The sequence below is a fragment of the Adiantum capillus-veneris genome, chromosome 28, assembly GCF_014529385.1.
Source record: "Adiantum capillus-veneris isolate H3 chromosome 28, ASM1452938v2, whole genome shotgun sequence".
In the NCBI taxonomy this organism is placed as follows: Eukaryota; Viridiplantae; Streptophyta; class Polypodiopsida; order Polypodiales; family Pteridaceae; genus Adiantum; species Adiantum capillus-veneris.
In genome coordinates this window covers 110,274,484-110,293,890 of record NC_140958.1, presented here as the reverse complement: position 1 = coordinate 110,293,890, position 19,407 = coordinate 110,274,484, and positions in this window count along the sequence as shown.

Below are 19,407 nucleotides of genomic sequence, written 5' to 3'. Positions count from 1 at the left end.
GTTCACCTTGGCAGGCATACTTTCTTTCTTGTCGTGGCCTTCAAGTGGTTGGTAATGTGGTCAATGAGGCGGGATAAACTCTCCAATTTTTTCTTGCTACTCATTACTTTGGATTACAAATGCATTACCGTCAGCTTTGGAGAGAGCTTCAACACATGCTGGGTGACTTTTTACCCATTTTGCCTTTGGCTGATGGTAGTCGCATGTCTGATTGGAATTTTTGAGACATGCCTTTTGAGGCCATTTCCACTCATCTGGTTTATTATCTTCTTCAACCACGTCCTTGGCTTGCTGACCATTGTAATGCCTTATGGTGTATGCACAAGTCTAATACTTGGTGGAGGAAGCCACTCTCTGCCATCTAGAAGAGTCACTTGCCTTTGAAGGAGTGGTTATTTATGTGACAATGCTTGCTTGGGGTTCTCCCGATGGGAAATTTTCTTAGTGCATGTCATATCTGCTCCTCTTCTTGTTGTGTTCTTGTTTGAATTCAGAAGAGATTATCAATCACTTGCTATGGGATTGCTGCATTACTCAAGCTTTTCTTCATCGTGTATCAACTTGTATGCGGCTTCATTTCCCCTCTATGGTCTTCACAAGCGGTTCTAGGCTTTTGGCATTATCCCACCTTCCTTGCAGTGATTTGCAGTCGTCTTCATGTGGGTTAGATTTTGGGCTTATTCGACCCTGTGGCGCCATCATAATGTCTGCATGTTCCATCGCTTTGATACAGGTCCTTTTTCATTTTTCAAGCTATCCCTTAGGCAATCTTTACATTACGCCATGGAAGTTGAAGCTATTACCCTTGAGATACATTAGATTTCCTATGAATGCTTTTAGCCTTCCTTCACAGCACAACACTGATGTGTTTTTTCTTTTGTATTGATCCTTTTCGCTAGTTTGTCTTGCCTTGAGGTTTCCCACTTGTAAATTAATCCCAAAGGTTTACCAAAACAAAAGGTGTGTGTGTGTGTGTGTGTGTGTGTGAGAGAGAGAGAGAGAGAGAGAGAGAGAGAGAGAGAGAGAGAGAGAGAGAGAGACGATGTCAAATTTTTGAAGTTAATGAATCCTAACTTGCAAAGCAATAAACAAAAATGATATCAACAAAGTTTTTATCATATCATTAAGTCACGAACATCATAAATGTTTATTAAGTGATTTTAAATGACAATCCCTTCTAATAAATAGAATTGGCCAGATTTTGAATACTTCACCCCATTTTTAGACCGGTACAATAAGGCCAAAGAGTTAGCTTTATTACATGCCCCCCCCCCCCCCCCCCCCCTTTTTTTTTTGCTTAAAAAAAAAAGTCCAGGTTAATCAACTGCTCCCAATCTCTCATAACAGTCTCTATATCAAGCAAAGAATGTTTAAATTTATTTGAAATCATGAACAAATTCAATTAGAGAGATGAGAAACATATCATTGTACAAAAAATCAAGTAGAGGAGTGATAAAAAGGAAATCAAGCTAGGCACGCATCCCAAGGGTGATGCATTTTGAAACTTTAAACCAATGCATCCTTTTGCAATCTCAACAAGAGAAATGAGCATAACTCACAAGAACTCTAAAGTATTGGTATTGCAAAGGGTACAAGGTTAAAATATCAAGTTTGCAATCTCAACAAGAGAAATGATCATAACTCACAAAACTCTAAAGTATTGGTATTGCAAAGGGTACAAGGTTAAAACTATCGAGGGTAAACAATATGGGATTCCTGAGTAATTCTCTACCAACACTCCAAAAATACCAACTCTTTAAGGCATCAGTAACCTCCTCTAAATGTTCCTCCTCTATTGGCACCTCCCTAGCTCCATCCATCTGTGCAAATTGTGGTAGCCCAACTTTCAGTTCTCCATTGAGGAAATCTCAAAGAGCTAAGAATAGCTTGGGGTCTCCATATAACTTGGACATGATGGTGGTTCTAACTTCTAAAGCCATGAAATCCATCAATTTGGTAATATTTAACGGTACTTTTTAAGCTTTAGTCCCTTGACATGGGGAAGATGGGATCTCAGTTTTTTTGAAAGGGTCAAGTAATCCCTCTATAAACATTTTCTTCAACAAGAAGGGAGTACGCCCACTTTCCCATGACATAAAGTCACTTTCTTCTTGGATGACACTTGGTATGGCTAGTGGTCTATGGACTTTGTGAGGTTGCTTTTGCTTATGGAACACTGTGTCGGTAATTTGGATATGCCTAGGTGCTGGCTCTAGATCCCTTTGGGTCTCTTCTACCAAACCCATTAATTGCTTGACTCGCTCGATCTCCTATGTAGGGTTTGGGTCAGTTCCTATCTTCTTCTTGGGTCTTGGCCGTTGTGGCTCATGACGATCTTCCTTGTTTTTTTCTTTTCTAGTGGTCGTTTTAGTCTCCATGGTCTCACCTGAATCAGAATCCTCTTGAGGCGTCGTTCATATATACAGGGTTGTCACCAGTCCCTATGTTGGTCTTCGAACTGGGGTCTGACTTTGCTGCTTTTTGTGATCTCTTCCTTCATGTTTTCTTCTTCTTTTGAGATTGAGCAATTGATGCTATGTCTCTTTCTTCAAGAATATAATTTTGATTTTGGAGCACTGATCGTGTGAGTACGGTTACTGGTACCACATGTGTACTTTGTGTTTGATCCTTAGTAATCTCAATTAAATTCAATGGCGTTATCTTTGGTGCATTTGGATTATTCGGACGTTGGGCAATCAAATGATCTATGCCACAATGACTACACATGAGTATTGGCATTGTAGATGTGTTTGATTGATTGGTTTGCATTAGTGTGGCATTTTTTTGTAATCTAATAGGACATTAGGCTACACGATGTGGACCTCCACACTCATAGCATTGAAGAGGTGGTCTCTTGGCAGTGAAATTGATATTTTTGCCTCTTGTTGCAAGAGAAGCTACTTGATAGACAGGTTTTACTTGTCCCCAATAGTCCTTGATGTATTATTGTGTACTTTCTTCAAGTCCATCAATCCCATAGGCAATATTAGGGTTTATATCTTCATCACAGCCTTCAAAACCAACAATAGATGACTCACAACCCACTTGATTTGCAGAAGTGATTCTCGGATGTGGGGGTTGCGGTCCTAGAACTGGAGGTGGTAAGGTTTTTTTTTGAACAACATTTTGGGCCCTAGGGACCATGTTTTGTGATGGTTGTTCAAGAGGTGGGGCTGACATCAATACAGGCACTCAAGGTGAATATGTCCATGCTAAGGTTGATCTATTGTCCATCGCGCATTTAAATATGCAATCCTTGGCTTGATGACCATATCTTCCATATGCATTGCAATTCCCATTTGTTAACCCTCACGGCTCATGGACACCCCATCACCTACGACGGACGTGTATTATGTATTTGGTAGAGTCAGGTATCGGGCTTGTCGGTCCAATAGGAAAAGGGTAAGAGTGATCGCCGATGAGAGGCGCACTCTAACCGGGACATTCAAGGGATTAGTGGGCTAAGCATGGGCGCCCAAGTGTGAATGGGGTGAGCTCATATAAAAGCCAACTAAACCTAAAATTCACTTATTCTCTCATTTGTGCAATAGAAGAGTGCTCTTGCTCCATCTCCATCTCCATCTTCTTCTTCTTCACCTCCTTGTGTGTGTGTGTATATGAGAGTGAGAGAGAGAGAGAGGGAGAGTGTGTGTGCGATCGAGCATTACGAAGGCACGACGGCGGCGAAGCGGTTGAGTGCGGCACGACTGTAGCTTCTTCTTCATTGCGGCGAGGAATCCACCACGAAGGCGAGCGTAGAGCGGTGAGTGACACACCCTTTGCTCTCTTGAGCTTGCTAGATTAGTCTTGTTGTGTGCTTAGAGCCATTTGTGGCTCGCACACGGTGTATCGGCAAGTCCCTTGCTTCGACAGAGCGGCAAGGAGCGCACATTTTTGGCGCCGCTGCCGGGGAATCTCCCTGCACTAAGCCCAAGAGGCACTTTGTGCTTCTCCTATGAGTTGTTTGTAGTAGGAAAGAAGAGGAAGAGGAAGAGGAATGAGTTGTTTTTCTGCAAGTTGTTAATTTCTGTGTTGTCTGCAAGTTCTGTGATTTCTGCATAATGTTGTGTTTTCTGTTTGCACACAGTCTTTGCACAATTAGTAGTCGTTAGCTTGTTTGCAATGAATGAATAAGTAGGAAGGCAGTTAGCAATTTCTGCTTGCACACAGTCTGTACACAGTTTTCTGTCAAGGTTTGCCTGCACACAGTCTTTGCACAGTAAGGTAGTGAGAGAGGAAGTAGGTGGACAGTTAGCTCACTGTCAGTAAGCAGTTAACAGATTAGTCAGTAGTTAGCAGCACTGTTAGTAAGTAGATAAGGTAGTGAGCTGTCTGTGAGGTGTGAGCTGTTGACTGGGAGGTTAGGTAGGTGACAGTGTGTGTGGCCAAGAAAGGGTCACCTAAACCGCGCGCGGTCATCGCCTTTAAAAAAAAAAAAAAAAAAAAACCGAAAATATTTAAGCGTGAGTGACTGGGGGGCTACACTAAAATTTTGATCGGGATCATTTCCCCAAGCCCAAGCCCAAGCCCAGGCCCTGGCCCAGGCCTCAGTCCTCAGTCAAATGATATATACTTGAGTCACTCTTATATATATACCCTACCCCCTCAAGAGGGAATGAGAGCATGTGGGGCAAGTCCTCCACTCTCCTCCCTTCTCTTCCCACTTGCACCCTTAGACTTTCTAATTTGGGCCTAGTTCCCTACTAGAAACTGACGGTTTTAGGGATTCCGAGGGCATAAAGTGACCAAACGGAGGGCTATAAAGCACGGCACGTCCCTCTGACCGAGGCGCTCGTTTTGAGCTATCATACGTTCTATTCTATAGCTGGGTCAGAAAAAAAGGACCAAAAAATCAAAAAATAAATAAATAAGAAAAAACTTGGGTTGCAAAACACCCAAAATTACTAGGTGAGCAGCCTTCACGGGCCCTCACTGACACTTCTAGGGGATCCAAGTCATATGAAGCTACGCTCTGGACGAGTGTTAGAGCACGAGCATATTGGTAGTGCCTCCATTTACGCGGGCACCCATTATTCCTCCACCCTAGGTTCTGGACCTTCGGCCGGGACTCAAGGTAGCGCGACCCAAGATCCTCATATCGCGTCTAGTGATTCTTCCTCTGACTACGAAGTCATGGAGGGGTATCCTACACCAAACCCTGATAGTTCAATTCAAAACATGCATGCCATGGGCCCACGGCTCGGGTCCAGCGTGTTTAGCCGCTTAAAAGAGACCCTTAGTAGAGCTACTCGCTCCGAACATGCGGTTAATGAAATAAATGAAGGGAGTGGGGAAGTAAATTCGTCATTCATACCTAAAATAGACCCTATGCTTCTTGAGAGTGTGCATGTGAATGTTCCATCCACTGCACCTCCTGATCCTTTACGACTATCTCCCTCTGAGGTTTTACTACCCGATGGTAGGAGTCTTGCCGAAGTACAAGAGATCGAACACTATATGCAAGCAACAAGGGAGAGGGAAATTGAGAACCTACGAAGGCTAGAACAAAGTCGAACCCTGAAAGCAAAGGCTCCTATGACAACAATCATGCCAGCCGAGCAACCGAGTGCTCCCAAGGTAGCAGTCACGGAGGGGCAAGCGATGGGGAGCAATAATGCTTCCACCTTGAGGGAAACCTCCAGCACGCCAGGCCTAGATGGGATATTCCTAAATGAAAATTGGGAGTATGACCTACAAGCAGAATCTTTAACTGATCGGTACACAGGACACACCTATCATGTGGGTTGGTTAGATGTTCTACAATCCACATCTGGTGCTACTAGCATAGATGAGCAACAACAGAAAGTCTGTGATGTCCTCCATAGGATTGTCGAGTTAGAAAGACAGAACACAGGGATCAACATGCCTTCAACAGGCCTAATGAGATTCTTGGATACGAGAAAAGCCAACCAACCAACCCTGTCACAAATGGAGACTCCCTCAGTGAGCCCCATTGATCCTCCATATGTTGTTTCGCCAGGAGCCTCAGTACAATCTGAGCCCACAAGTGGCAGCTTTACCTTCCCAGATCTAGCTCATCTTTCTCTTAATGACACTACGGCTACCATGCATATCCCAGTGGTGAGCATGACAAGAAGTACACCATGGAGTTCATTTGTTAACACTGCGCCGATGCCTAGTAGCACAGTGCCCCCAACTATACCTACATGTATGTATCAATCATGTGCACCTGTCGTACCTCAGCCTCATGTAGCTCCTACACCTCCGATTATTCCAAGAGCTTACAATCCACAATGGCATTATCCAAGCTCTTATACAAGTGGAGCCATGCCATTTAATAAGAACATGCCATATCAGGCACCCCCTATGCCTAGGGCCACGCCTGTAAACTTTGGACCACCGTCTGGTACACCACCATACGAAATATGGAACCCAAGAGCCGCGCGTATGCCAAGGCCAAGGCCAACTCCCATCTCACATGTGGTTCCAGGAGCACATACACCCATTATACTTGCTCAAATAGGAGATTTGGCAGCATTTGCTCAAACTATCGGTCGCTCTATTGCGGAAAACATGCGTAGTGCACCTGATCGAGAGAATAGGAGCAAGGTAGTTCAAGTAGCTAAGCTCACACAGAAATTCAGTGGAGACGGAGATGCTAGAAAGCATATGGAAGTCTTTGAACATGTGTGCGATTCCTTGGAAGAGCACAATGAGCTACATAAGTGTAAGGCTTTGAGTTTGACCCTAAGCGGAAAGGCTGGAGATTGGTATAGAACCTTAAGAGTAGAAGAGAAAACGATCTACTCTACTCTTAGGAGACTGTTCTTAAAAGAGTACATACGAGAGGGAGTACTTTGGGGTGTAGCCTCTCAGCTCCAGAAAGCCCAACGAGAAGAAGGTGAATCCGTGAGAGACTTCATTAGTCGCCTAAAGAATTTGAATTCTCGATGCAATCCAAACGAGCGATTCAACAACAACCAATTGCTCGATAGATTCATTAGTGGACTACGACATGAAAGTATTTATAATGGCCTAGTCATTAGAGGTATCACTACTTGGGAAGCAGTCACCATGAATGCAATCCAATTGGAGGATAATTTGATGATTGCAGGAGAAAGAGTGTTTGCCGAGCCGAAGTCTAGTAGCTCGCAAGCATCAGGGCATGAGCCAATGAAGATAAAGCCAATCGTGAAAGAGCAAACGATATCTGAGATGACTTTGGCAGATCTCACAAAGGCCATCCAAGAAAGCCTTAGGGGTAATCGTGCTCCACAAAACACTCATATGTATCCAAGAAGGGAGCAACAATGGTGCTCAATTTGCTTGGGCCCACATACTACGAGTGAATGCCCTACTTTCATAGTAAAGTTTAACGGGACTTGTAACGTGTGTGGTAGGTATGGCCATCAAGCGAAGGATTGCCTAATGCTTAAACGCATCATGGAAAATAGACCGCCTATAGCTTGGGCAGACTCACCTCGAGTTCCTGCATTGATGCCTACCCCATCCATGGAGCAACAGTTGCCATTACAGCACATGGTCCCTAGAACCCAAAATGTGGTCCAAACCACACCGTTGCCACCTCCAGTGCTAGGACCGCAACCCCCTCATCCAAGAGTTACACCTATGAACCAAATAGGTTGCGAGTCATCTAGTACTTATGTAGATTGCGAAGAGGACATAGACTCTAGTATCACCTATGGAGTCGACATGCTTGAGGAGTGTCCCATGTACTATATGGAAGACCATTGGGGACAAATCAAACCGGTATATCAAGCTACTGCGCTAGTAGCAAGAGGCCAAAACATTAATAGTTTTACCAGGAGACCACCTCTTCAGTGCTACGAATGTGGTGGACCACATCGAGTAGCTGAGTGCCCCATTAGAATGCAAAAGAATGTTGCACTAATGCAAACAAGTCAAGGGAATGCATTGGCAATGCCAATACTCACTTGTAATTGTTGTGGCATAGATCATTTGATCGCACAGTGTCCTAACAATCCAAACGCACCGAAAATCACACCATTGAACATAATAGAGATTGTTGATGGGACACCACCAACTATAAACATAGCACCAATGAATGCACTCACACGGTCGATGCTCCAAAAGCAAAATTACATCCTTGAAGAGAGAGATGCTACATCCATTGGCCGAGCGAGAAAGAAGAAAACACGAAGAAAGAAATTCCTTAATGCTTCTAGCTCAAAACCTAGTTCAAAGACTAACATAGGGACAGGAGAGGATCCCGTGTATATGAATGACCCTGAGGATGACTCAGATTCGATAGAGACCACGGAGACCAAAACTGTTACTACAAAGGAAAAAGCCACTGAGGAGGATCACGAGAGGGACTTACGACGAACACCAAAAGAGTATTCAAAGTTAAACCACCCAGTTGCGAACCCCCAAGATAAGCCACGAGAGGCAAAAAATGAGGATTGCAAGAGAAAGATTGGAACCTATCCAAACCCAACAGTGGAAATTGAATGAGTCCAACAACTGAGGGGTTTGGTGGAAGAAACTCAATGAACATTAGAACCTGAACCCAAACATATCCAGATGTTGGACACAGTGTTTCCCACACAAGTTCAACCTCACAAGAACTACAGGCCGTTAGCTATACCCAGTATCATTCGGGAAGAGAGTGAGGGTGGGACATCTGAAAGTGAACACATACCTTTCCTACTAGAGAGAATGTTCAATGAGGGAATGCCCGACCCCCTTAAGGAAGTGGAGATTCCATCTTCACCATTATCTTGTCAGGGTCCTACGTCCCACAAGATGCCATTAAATGTTTCCAAATTGATGGATTTCATGTCTTCAGAAGTTAGAACCACCATCATGTCCAAACTATATAAAGACCCCGAGCCAGTCTCAACTCTTCGAGCCTTCCTCAATGGAGAATTACAGGCCGGTTTACCACAGTTTGCACATATGAACAAACCTGACTCGGTAATGAATGATGAGGAACATTTAGCACCACCATGTGACCTAGCGGGACATCAATATGTAATTGAAGTACTCGTTAACAAGTTGCGGAAATACTTTGAAGGTGATGAATCTAATGCTACTCTACCAATCACTACTAAAGGATTAACTGTAAAGGGGGTCCTTGACGGTGGTGCGGGAGTAAGCGTGGTGATAAAGAGTTGTTGGGAGTCTATGGGGCGACCTCACCTTGAAGCCACAAGCGTAGTGGTAAAAATGGCTAATGGATCTATTGTTACGCCTATTGGAATGCTAAAGGATCTTAGGATCAAGGTATTGGGACACAAGGTAAGGCAGACTTTCATTGTTATGGATTTTTCCAAGCATCCTATGTCATTTGAGATGATCTTAGGGCATCCATTCATGAGGGAAGCAAAAATGGTGCATGACTGGTCCAAAAACCACGTCTACTTACAGTTCCAAGACTCTGTCATTCGAGTTGATCTTTTAAGTGGTCGAACGCATCCTCTAGGAAATAAATTCATTATTGATAATCGATCAGACACAACAATTCACTCAGCTCCATTACAGTATTGTTACACGTGTAACGAAGACACGGATATTGGGGAGAACTCTCCTTATATGGATATCCTACCCGGAATGGCTGAGTCAGACAATGTCGATTGGGTACACCTAGCGGCAACTATAGATACATGGGGAGCTAGAGGAACAACTTGGGTAACACCAAATGGGGAAGAGATACCACACATTGCACCAGTAAACATGTTAGGTGTAGCGCATGTAACATCCGATGATAAGAAAGAGGCACACCTACCTGAGAGTGAAACCGATGATTCCTCAAAGGCTTCAGGCCAATACACATTAGAGACAGAATCTTAGGGAGAAATGGATTCAGAACCTGAGGAAACATCGAGTGAGCCAAGTATAGAAACTGAACACTCAAGGTTTAGTACGACCATCTATGGTAATTTATATGAGAGTGAAGAAGATACAAGCGAAAACCTATCAAGCGAGTCGAGTTCAAACATTTACCAAAATCACAACCTTAACAAGAAACAAAGGTCATATAAGAGACGACGATATCGAGCAAATGTGAGAGCTAGGATAAACAAGGAAAGATCTACTACAGAATGGCTTAGCTATCTAGGGGCATGTGATGCTCATCGAAAGCTTGTAGACAATTGGGGCGAACATCTCCAGAGTGTCATGTGGTGCAGCCCGCGACCCATTGACCTCGCTCAATTGGAGGTTACAGAGCCGAAATTGAGTCGAACTATAAGAAGACGTCAAAACCGAGAGTTAGCACAACAACAAAAGGAGGCAGAACTAAAAGAAAGGTCTCCGTCAGGACAAGAGCCTGCTGACTTACATACCGCTCCTGAACATTTTAAATCTTATACCACGGGGGAGCGAAAGGTTGTGTATGCCAAAGCCCAACGAATACCTACCAATGGAAGCAGTGGAGTGTATGATGGTCCAGCGGTAGTTAAAGAGATAGAATTAGTAGAAGCAGGTGAGGAGTCTAAACCAGTCTTTATTGCTCAAGACCTTACCGAAACTGAAGAGGATGTACTTAAGGAGCTCCTCAAGGAATACAAGGATATCTTTGCTTGGACATATCATGACATGAAGGGCGTTCCACCTTCTGTGGTGCAACATACAATTCCCATGATCAACACTGCTAAACCCGTCCAGCAACGACCCTATCCAATGAATCCTAAGTACGCCAAAATTTTACAAGAGGAGATTGAAAAACTTATCCAATGTGGATTCATATACCCTATTGAGCACTCAGAATGGGTTTCTCCAATAGTCATTGTGCCAAAAAAGAAAGTTAATGCAGCCACTAGGAGAGATCATTATCCCTTGCCATATTCAGAACATGTGCTTGAAAGAGTTGCGGGCAAGGAAGCTTATAGCTTTTTAGATGGGTACTCTGGTTACAATCAAATCACAATTGCATTAGAGGACCAAGCTAAAACTGCTTTTATCACAGAGTTTGGAGTGTTTGCATTTCGTGTTATGGCTTTTGGCTTAACAAATGCCCCTGCTACATTCCAACGATTAATAAACACTGCGTTTAAAGAATTTCTAAGGGAGTTTTGTGAAGCTTTCCTAGACGACCTTTGTGTTTATTCTTCTTGGGAGAAGCATTTGTTATACCTACGAAAAATATTTGAAAGGTGCAGATTTTATCGCATCTCATTGAACCCTTTCAAATGCCAATTTTGGGTTAAGCATGGAGTCATTCTAGGGCATATAGTGTCCAAGAACGGGATATCCACAGATGAGAGTAAGATTAAAACCATTGCCGATTTGCCACCACCTACGAACTATAAAGGAGTTCAAAGATTTATGGGCCATGTTGGTTATTATCAGAGATTTATTTTAAACTTTGCCGAGATAGCGCGTCCATTGTACAAGCTTCTTATCGAGTTTCATTGGACGGAAGAATGTCATCAATCTTATGAGTTATTAAAGAAGGCCCTAACAAGTGCTCCAATCCTGCGAACACCCGATTGGAATGTACCTTTTCATGTGCATATTGATGCATCAAATTTTGCTATTGGGTGTGTTCTAACTCAACCACGAGAACATAAATTGGACTACCCTATTAGCTTTGCAAGTCGCCAATTAAATGATGCCGAGATGAACTACACTACTACAGAGCGCGAAGGTCTAGCTATGATTTACGCAGTAAAGAAATTTCGCTATTACCTTCTTGCTACCAAGTTTGTGTTTTATGTTGATCATCAAGCATTGCTATATTTGGTAAACAAGCCGTGTTCCACAGGTCGAATTACACGATGGTTGTTAATTCTTCTTGAGTTTGACTTCACCGTTGTTGTGAGGCCTAGGAGGAAACATGTCATGGCAGATCATTTATCTCGTATCCCTAATGGCGAAGCTCCTACGGGGGTTGATGATGAATTGCCTGAGACTCCTTTGTTCATTGTTGAGACAATGCCTGAATGGAGTGAAAAGATTGTTAACTTCTTAGTTAATGGTTTTCCACCCAAAGAACTGCGAAAAGATATAGCTCGAAAATTAATCAAGGAATGCGAACCCTATTGCTTACTGGCTGGAACTCTCTATAAGAGAGGAAAAGATGATGTTCTTAGACGCTGTGCCCGCGAGGATGAGTATTTATATATTCTACAAGAGGCACACATGGGCGTAGCTGGTGGTCACTTTTCAGGAAACTTGACTGCCCGAAAGATCTTACAGTCAGGCTATTGGTGGCCCACTCTGTTTAAGGATGCATCACTTTTTGCAAAGGGATGTGATGAATGCCAACGCTTCAAGAAGCCACAAAGAAGTGATAGGATGCCTCTACATCCCATCAAGGTAACCCAACCATTTGAAAAGTGGGGCTTAGACTTTGTAGGACCGATTAGTCCGGCTGCACGTAACACGCAATCACGATATATCATTGTGGCTACAGACTATGTAACCAAATGGGCTGAAGCAAAAGCAACACAGAAGGCGGATGCAAAAACAACAGCTAAGTTCCTCATTGAGAACATTATCACACGTTTTGGATGCCCCTTTGAACTTGTGAGTGACAATGGAACTCATTTTATAAATGAAGTAATAAAAGAACTCACATCAAACTTCATGATATCTCACCACAAGTCTACACCCTATTATCCCCAAGCAAATGGCCAAGCTGAGAGTACCAACAAAACTCTCATCTCCATTTTGACAAAGACAGTCGAGGCTCATCGCACTGATTGGGACCTAAAGCTTACATCAGCTTTATGGGCTTATCGTACTGCGTATAAAGTTGCTATTAATTGCACACCGTTTAAGATGGTGTATGGCCAAGAAGCAGTTATGCCATGGGAGTTTGTCATTCCTAGTCTTCGAGTAGCTTCTCAAGAAGGTTGGGATGGTAACCCCTTAGTGGAGCGATTATATATCCTGGAAAGGCTAGATGAAGAGAGGCAATGAGCTGTGCGAAATGCTCTAGTGGAGAAGGATAGGAGAAAGAAGTGGTTTGATAGCCATTTAAAGGATAAAGACATCAAGGTTGGTGATAAAGTTCTTATGTACGGGGTACGTAATGAAAAGAAGAAATTGAAATACGCTGGTAAGGGACCATATCGAGTGTGTGAAATTACCCCGCAAGGTACCATTCGTGTGGAGACTCTAGATGGAGTTGAAACCATTGGATTCCTTAATGGGAGTAAATTCAAAAGATATTATGATCCTCTAAGCCAGGAAGAGTTGCAAGCCATCCATCAAAAGAAGGCTACCAAGGAACAAGCAGAGCTTAAAAAAATCCAAGCAAGAGTTGAGGCTCGAGAACGACAACAACGTCTTAGACGCCAATGAGAGGCTAATCTGGGAATCACACAAGCATTTTTCGAGGACACAGATGACGACTCATTAGAATTTGAGCCACCCCTACGATACCCAATTGAGCTAAATAGCCCCTATGGGAAAGTACTATACAATGCCTTATTAGATACGGGAGCTAAACACAATTTGTTATCCTATGGAGTTTGGTGTCAATTAGGGAAACCGACCCTATCCCCGAGTACGATGCAAGTCAAGGGCATTAATAAAAAGAAAACTGCTATTCTTGGAGTCCTTGAGACCCCTGTTGTCTATGACAATGGAAGCATAGTGCAGAGGGTTCTAGTCATGCCCACGGGAGCTATGGAAGGCAACGTAAACCTGGGACGCACGTGGATGTTGGCAACCAAATGCACTATTGATTGGGATACTGGTAGTGTCACGACGCGACCACCGACTCTTACCCCTATCATTCAAGCAAAGTCACCTACGATGCAAACTCTAGCAAAGTTGAAGGATAGCCAACATTCACAAGCCAAGGTGGTTAACTTGTATTTGCCGGCTACCCATGAACCTAGCACTTCAACAATTGTAGTTGCAGCAAGTAGTAATATTGCAAGTACTCAACCTGCACGACCTAAGAGTACATATCAATGGGTCCCCAAGGCCTTACTTCCAACTACGTCAACCCTCCCATCCATTCCAAGAAAAAATTTCCCGGGAAAACCAAGAGCGCGCCCTAGGAGAGTCAAGACCAAATCACGATGGATTCCAAAACAACTATTAGAAGCCCAAGGCTACTATGATGGAAATGAACAAATTTGGGTACCTAAACGTAAAATGTGTCCTTCCCTATCGACAACAAACCCATATGAGTCAAACAGTGTAACGCTAAAGCCAATGGCAGACCGTGGGAAGGGAAAGATCACAGAATGCTACACATCTAGTCCAGAGCTAGTTTGGGCTCCAAGGAAAAACCAATTTATTCCACCTAGCTCAGGAAGGGGGGAGTTCCATGAAGCTTCTAGCTTCTCATGTAATACATCCATAGAGGTAAAAGCTTCTACACAGCCTCCATCTATAGTAGTGGACCTCCATGAAGCTACAAAAGAATCCACACCTCCCAGTGTTCAAGAATCACTTGATGAACCACTTCAAGTTCGATCCTAGGAGAGTACCTTACCACCCTTGCAACTTGACGAGGCACCTAGGGTAATAGAAAACTACTGGCAAAAATCCTTACCTATTACCAACTGGAACAATTGGTTTCAAAGGGTGACGACATCATTTCAAACGGTATGATCTACCCAAGGAAGGGGGGAGTGTTTGTGGACATCCATTATTCACTTGCTTCCCTCTCAAAATTTCCCCCTGACCCCTTAATCTCCAATCCTAGGGAATGTATATATATCGCACATGGTCTTTCCAGTGCTTGCATGTGAATGGGATTTGATAGGTACGATAGCATGTGAGAGAAATTTTGAGGAGTTAGAATGGCTGATACGTCTCTTGACCACGTCTGATCTATACTTAGTAGAGAGCGTTTCTCCCATTGCACAAGCCTACCCTTTTGACCAAGATGACTATAGGTATCTAGTGACCTTCTTAGTAAACATGGACACCTATGATGAGGAAGAAAATTTACACGACTACACGGATGGCACATATGGTCTCATGGATGATGACTTTGTTTATCTCGACGACGAGGATAGGGGTTTAGCCTTAGGGTTTCCCCCCAACCTCTACAATATCCTATTCCCTTGACTCTCTAGGGGGAGTGCAAATAATTAGGTTAGGGTTCCTTATGTTTTTTGTTGTGTTCAATATGTTTTTTGTTACCTTTTTCCACTAATGTGCCTCTTGGAGGTATTCCTTTTGTTTCCTAGTGTGTACAGGAGCGTGTTGCTATTGGTAGGATTTGGACCTTCATGGAATCTTTATCTCGACTCACTCTTCAAATCAAGCGCGACCATCGACACAAACAGGTGTTTCTTGTCCATTAGCATTGTCCCTTATCTTTTTTGCATCTATGATTGTCTGCTTTAATTGTGATTGGTAGCCTAATATTCACCGCATTTGCTTAGTATCAAACATTTAATTCAATGTAATTTTTTTGTCATAATCACTTGTCTAGGTTTAAAAATCAAGCAGTCCGACAAACTAGTTTGACCAAGTTAGGTGTTAGAAATCTTCTCTTAATACCATGGGGAATGCCTTCCTAATAATCAATGGTTACTTAGGTTCTTAATCCGATTTAGGCAGCATTGTGTGAAATGTACTAGGGCTTTCTAGTGGGCTTGACCCTATTGACCTTTAGCTTAAGTATTATAAAGGGAGTTAACTAGTGTGATGAGCCTGGAGAGGTGTATCAGTGTTATATGACCCCCCAAAGTTACAAAATTAAAATACTGAAAATGAACAAACAAAAAATCAAAGTGCCACACTGTAAAATCTTAAGCTGGAAGAGAAATCTCAGCTTGATTTGGTACTTCACTCACATGTATTGCCTATGGTACTAGAGCCCTAGAGGTTCCCTGTATGGGCGCTTTTCCTTTAAAAGCAAAAAACCCAAGGCATACAAAATAAGCACACACATCAAATTGAATCACTGTGAAAACACTTTGGGGGGTCAAAGAAAAGGTAATCAATCAGGCGATGATTTCATGAGAAATTCCTTTTATCGTAGCTTAACTACAAGGTCCTCTAAGTATAGCCTCTAATCAACCCTCGAACATGAAATACTTGGCTCTCGCGATTAAACAACTTAATTGACCAGAGAAAATTAAGAAGCTTACCCATGGTATTAATATTCGATCTCTAGTGCCTTTCGACCGTCAAATTAGCGACTCCAGACTTGTTTAATTTTTTACCTTTACATCTATTTATGCATTTGATTACATTGAAATTTAATGTTCATGGCTGACAAATTGTTTGAAATTCTTTTACCAATCAATTTGTCTACCTAAAACTGCATATGCTTTTTAATCACTTATGAGAATGCAATTACTGTGCCAATGTTGTTTGATTTTTCAGTGACTGAAGAAGGCTAAGGACATTCATCTCAAATGCTCTTCCACCTCGACGAACGAGCTTCAACTCAATAGCTTCCGAGGACGGAATCTACATCAGGAAGGGTGGCATGTTAACCCTCACGGCTCATGGACACCCCATCACCTACGACGGACGTGTATTATGTATTTGGTAGAGTCAGGTATCGGGCTTGTCGGTCCAATAGGAAAAGGGTAAGAGTGATCGCCGATGAGAGGCGCACTCTAACCGGGACATTCAAGGGATTAGTGGGCTAAGCATGGGCGCCCAAGTGTGAATGGGGTGAGCTCATATAAAAGCCAACTAAACCTAAAATTCACTTATTCTCTCATTTGTGCAATAGAAGAGTGCTCTTGCTCCATCTCCATCTCCATCTTCTTCTTCTTCACCTCCTTGTGTATGTGTGTGTGTGTGTATGTGTGAGAGAGAGAGAGAGAGAGAGAGGGAGAGTGTGTGTGCGATCGATCATTACGAAGGCACGACGGCGGCGAAGCGGTTGAGCGCGGCACGACTGCAGCTTCTTCTTCATCGTGGCGAGGAATCCACCAGGAAGGCGAGCGTAGAGCAGTGAGTGACACACCCTTTGCTCCCTTGAGCTTGCTAGATTAGTCTTGTTGTGTGCTTGGAGCCATTTGTGGCTCGCACACGGTGTATCGGCAAGTCCCTTGCTTCAACAGTGCGGCAAGGAGCGCACACCATTAAATTTTAAACGTAGGGCATTCATTGGTACTATGCGGACCATAGCAAACCGAGCACCATTGTTGCTCCCTTCTTGGATACATATGATTTTTTTGTGGAGCACGATTGTCTCTAAGACTTTCTTGAATGGCCTTGGTGAGATCTGCTAAAGTCATCTCATATATCTTTGGCTCTTTAGCAATAGGCATTAGGGTCATTGGCTCATGCCACGATGCTTGCCAGCTAGTAGATTTAGGCTCAGCAGATACTCTTTCTCCTTGAATCATTCTATTGTCCTCCAATTGGATCGCATTGGTGGTGACTGCTTCCCAAGTGGTGATTCCTCTAATGTTTAGGCCATTGTAGATATCCTTATGTCGTAGTCCCCTACTGAATCTATCGAGCAATTGGTTATCATTGAAGCACTCATTTGGATTAACGAGAATTCAAATGCTTCAAGTGACTAATAAGGTCTCTCACGAACTCCTCTTCCTCTCGTTGGGATTTCTGGAGCTGAGATGCTACACCGCAAAGTACTCCCTCTCGTATGTACTCTTTCAAGAACAGTCTCCTAATAGTAGGGTAAATTGTTTTCTCTTCCATCCTTAGGGTTCTATACCAATCCCTAGCCTTTCCACTTAAGGTTAAACTTAAAGTATTACTCTTATGCAGGTCATCGTGTTCTCCTAGGGAGATCGCATATTTGTTTAAACACTTCGATATGCTTTCTCACATCCCCATCTCCACTAAATTTTTGTGTGAGTTTTGCTATTTGCACTGCCTTACTTCTAGGCTCTCTATCCGGCATGTTACGCATATATTCAGCAATGGATCGACCAATATCTTGAGCAAATGTTGCCAAGTCAGCTAAGTGAGCAGGTATAGTGGGGACAGGTGCTCTCGAGACTTGCATGTGGAATGGGGGTTGGCATTGGGTTTGGCGTATATGAAACCCTTGGGTTGCAAGTTGGGTACGATGTTGTGCCATGTGGTAGCCCAAAGTTCATATGTGTGGCCCTAGGCATATCAGGACGTGGGATGTGACATGCTAATTCTAGCTGGTATGGTCCCATTAGAATAAGAGTTTGGATGTTGTGGTTGTGGAGCATAAGTTGTTGAAACAATGGGAGGGGTAGGAGCTATATGAGTACAGGGACCTATAGGTGCATATGATTGTTGACACACACTTATAGATACTGTTGTAGGCATTGGGCCACGATGTAGCTGTGATTTACTAATGAATAAGGTTCATGGCCTATTTTTTTGCATGCCCATCACTGGGGTAGTCATGGTAGCCGTGGTGTCATCAAGAGAAAGATGAGCTAAACTTGGAAAGGTAAAGCTATCACTTGTGGGCTTAGATTGTACTGAGACCCCTGGGGAAACAACCTACGGAGGATCCATCGGGCTTACCAAGGGAGTCTCCATTTGCGAAGATAAAGGTTATTGCCTAGCCTTCCCAGTATCCAAGAATCTCATGAGACCCTTTGAAGGCATGTGGATCCCTTTGTTCTGCCGCTTCACCTCAATAACCCTATGGATGACATCACAAAATCTTTGTTGTTGCTCTTCTATGCTAGTAGCTCCCATTGTGGATTGTAGGACATCTAACCAACCCATGTGATCGGTGTGACTTGTCTATAGGTCGGTCAAAGTAACCGTTTGTAGTTCATACTCCCACTTTTCATTTAGAAATGCTCCATCTAGGATTGCGGTGCTAGGGGTGTCCTTTGAACTAGATGGAATATGGATCTCTATGGGTTGACCCTTAGTGGTTGCTAATTCAAGAGCACTCAATTGCTCTCCTAGCATGGATGTTGACATATGGGCTTTCACTTTTAACTCTCTCCTTTGCTCTTCCTTGCGTAGGCTCTTGATTTCCTTTTCCCTAGCCTCAATGATATATCGCTCAACCTCTTGCACTTCGGCAAGGTTTCTCCCATCTGGTAATATAACCTCGGAGGGGAATAGATTTGAAGAGTCAGGGGGTGCAGTGAATGGAGTATTCATGTGCACACTCTCTAGGAGCATGGGGTCTATATTGGTAATGAATGGATTATTTACTTTCCATCCCCTTCATTTACATCGTTAGCTCCATGTTTGGAGCAAGTGGCTCTACTCAAAGTCTCTTTCAAGCGGCTAAGCAATCTCGGCACGAACCATGGGCCCATGGCATGCATTTCTTGGCTTGAACTATCGGGATTAGGCATCGGGTGACCTTCCATGACGTCGTAGTCAGAGGAAGAGTCACTAGACGCAATATGTGGGTCCTAAGTGGTACTACCTTGGGTTCACACTGAGGGCCTAGAGCCTAAGGTGGAGGAATAATGAGTGCCTGCATAAACGAAGATACTCTCTATGTGATCGTCCTCTAGCACACGACTAGAGCATAGGTGCATGTGACCTCAACACTCTAGAAGCGTTGGTGAGTGCCGGTGAAGACCGCTCACCTAGTTTTTTTGG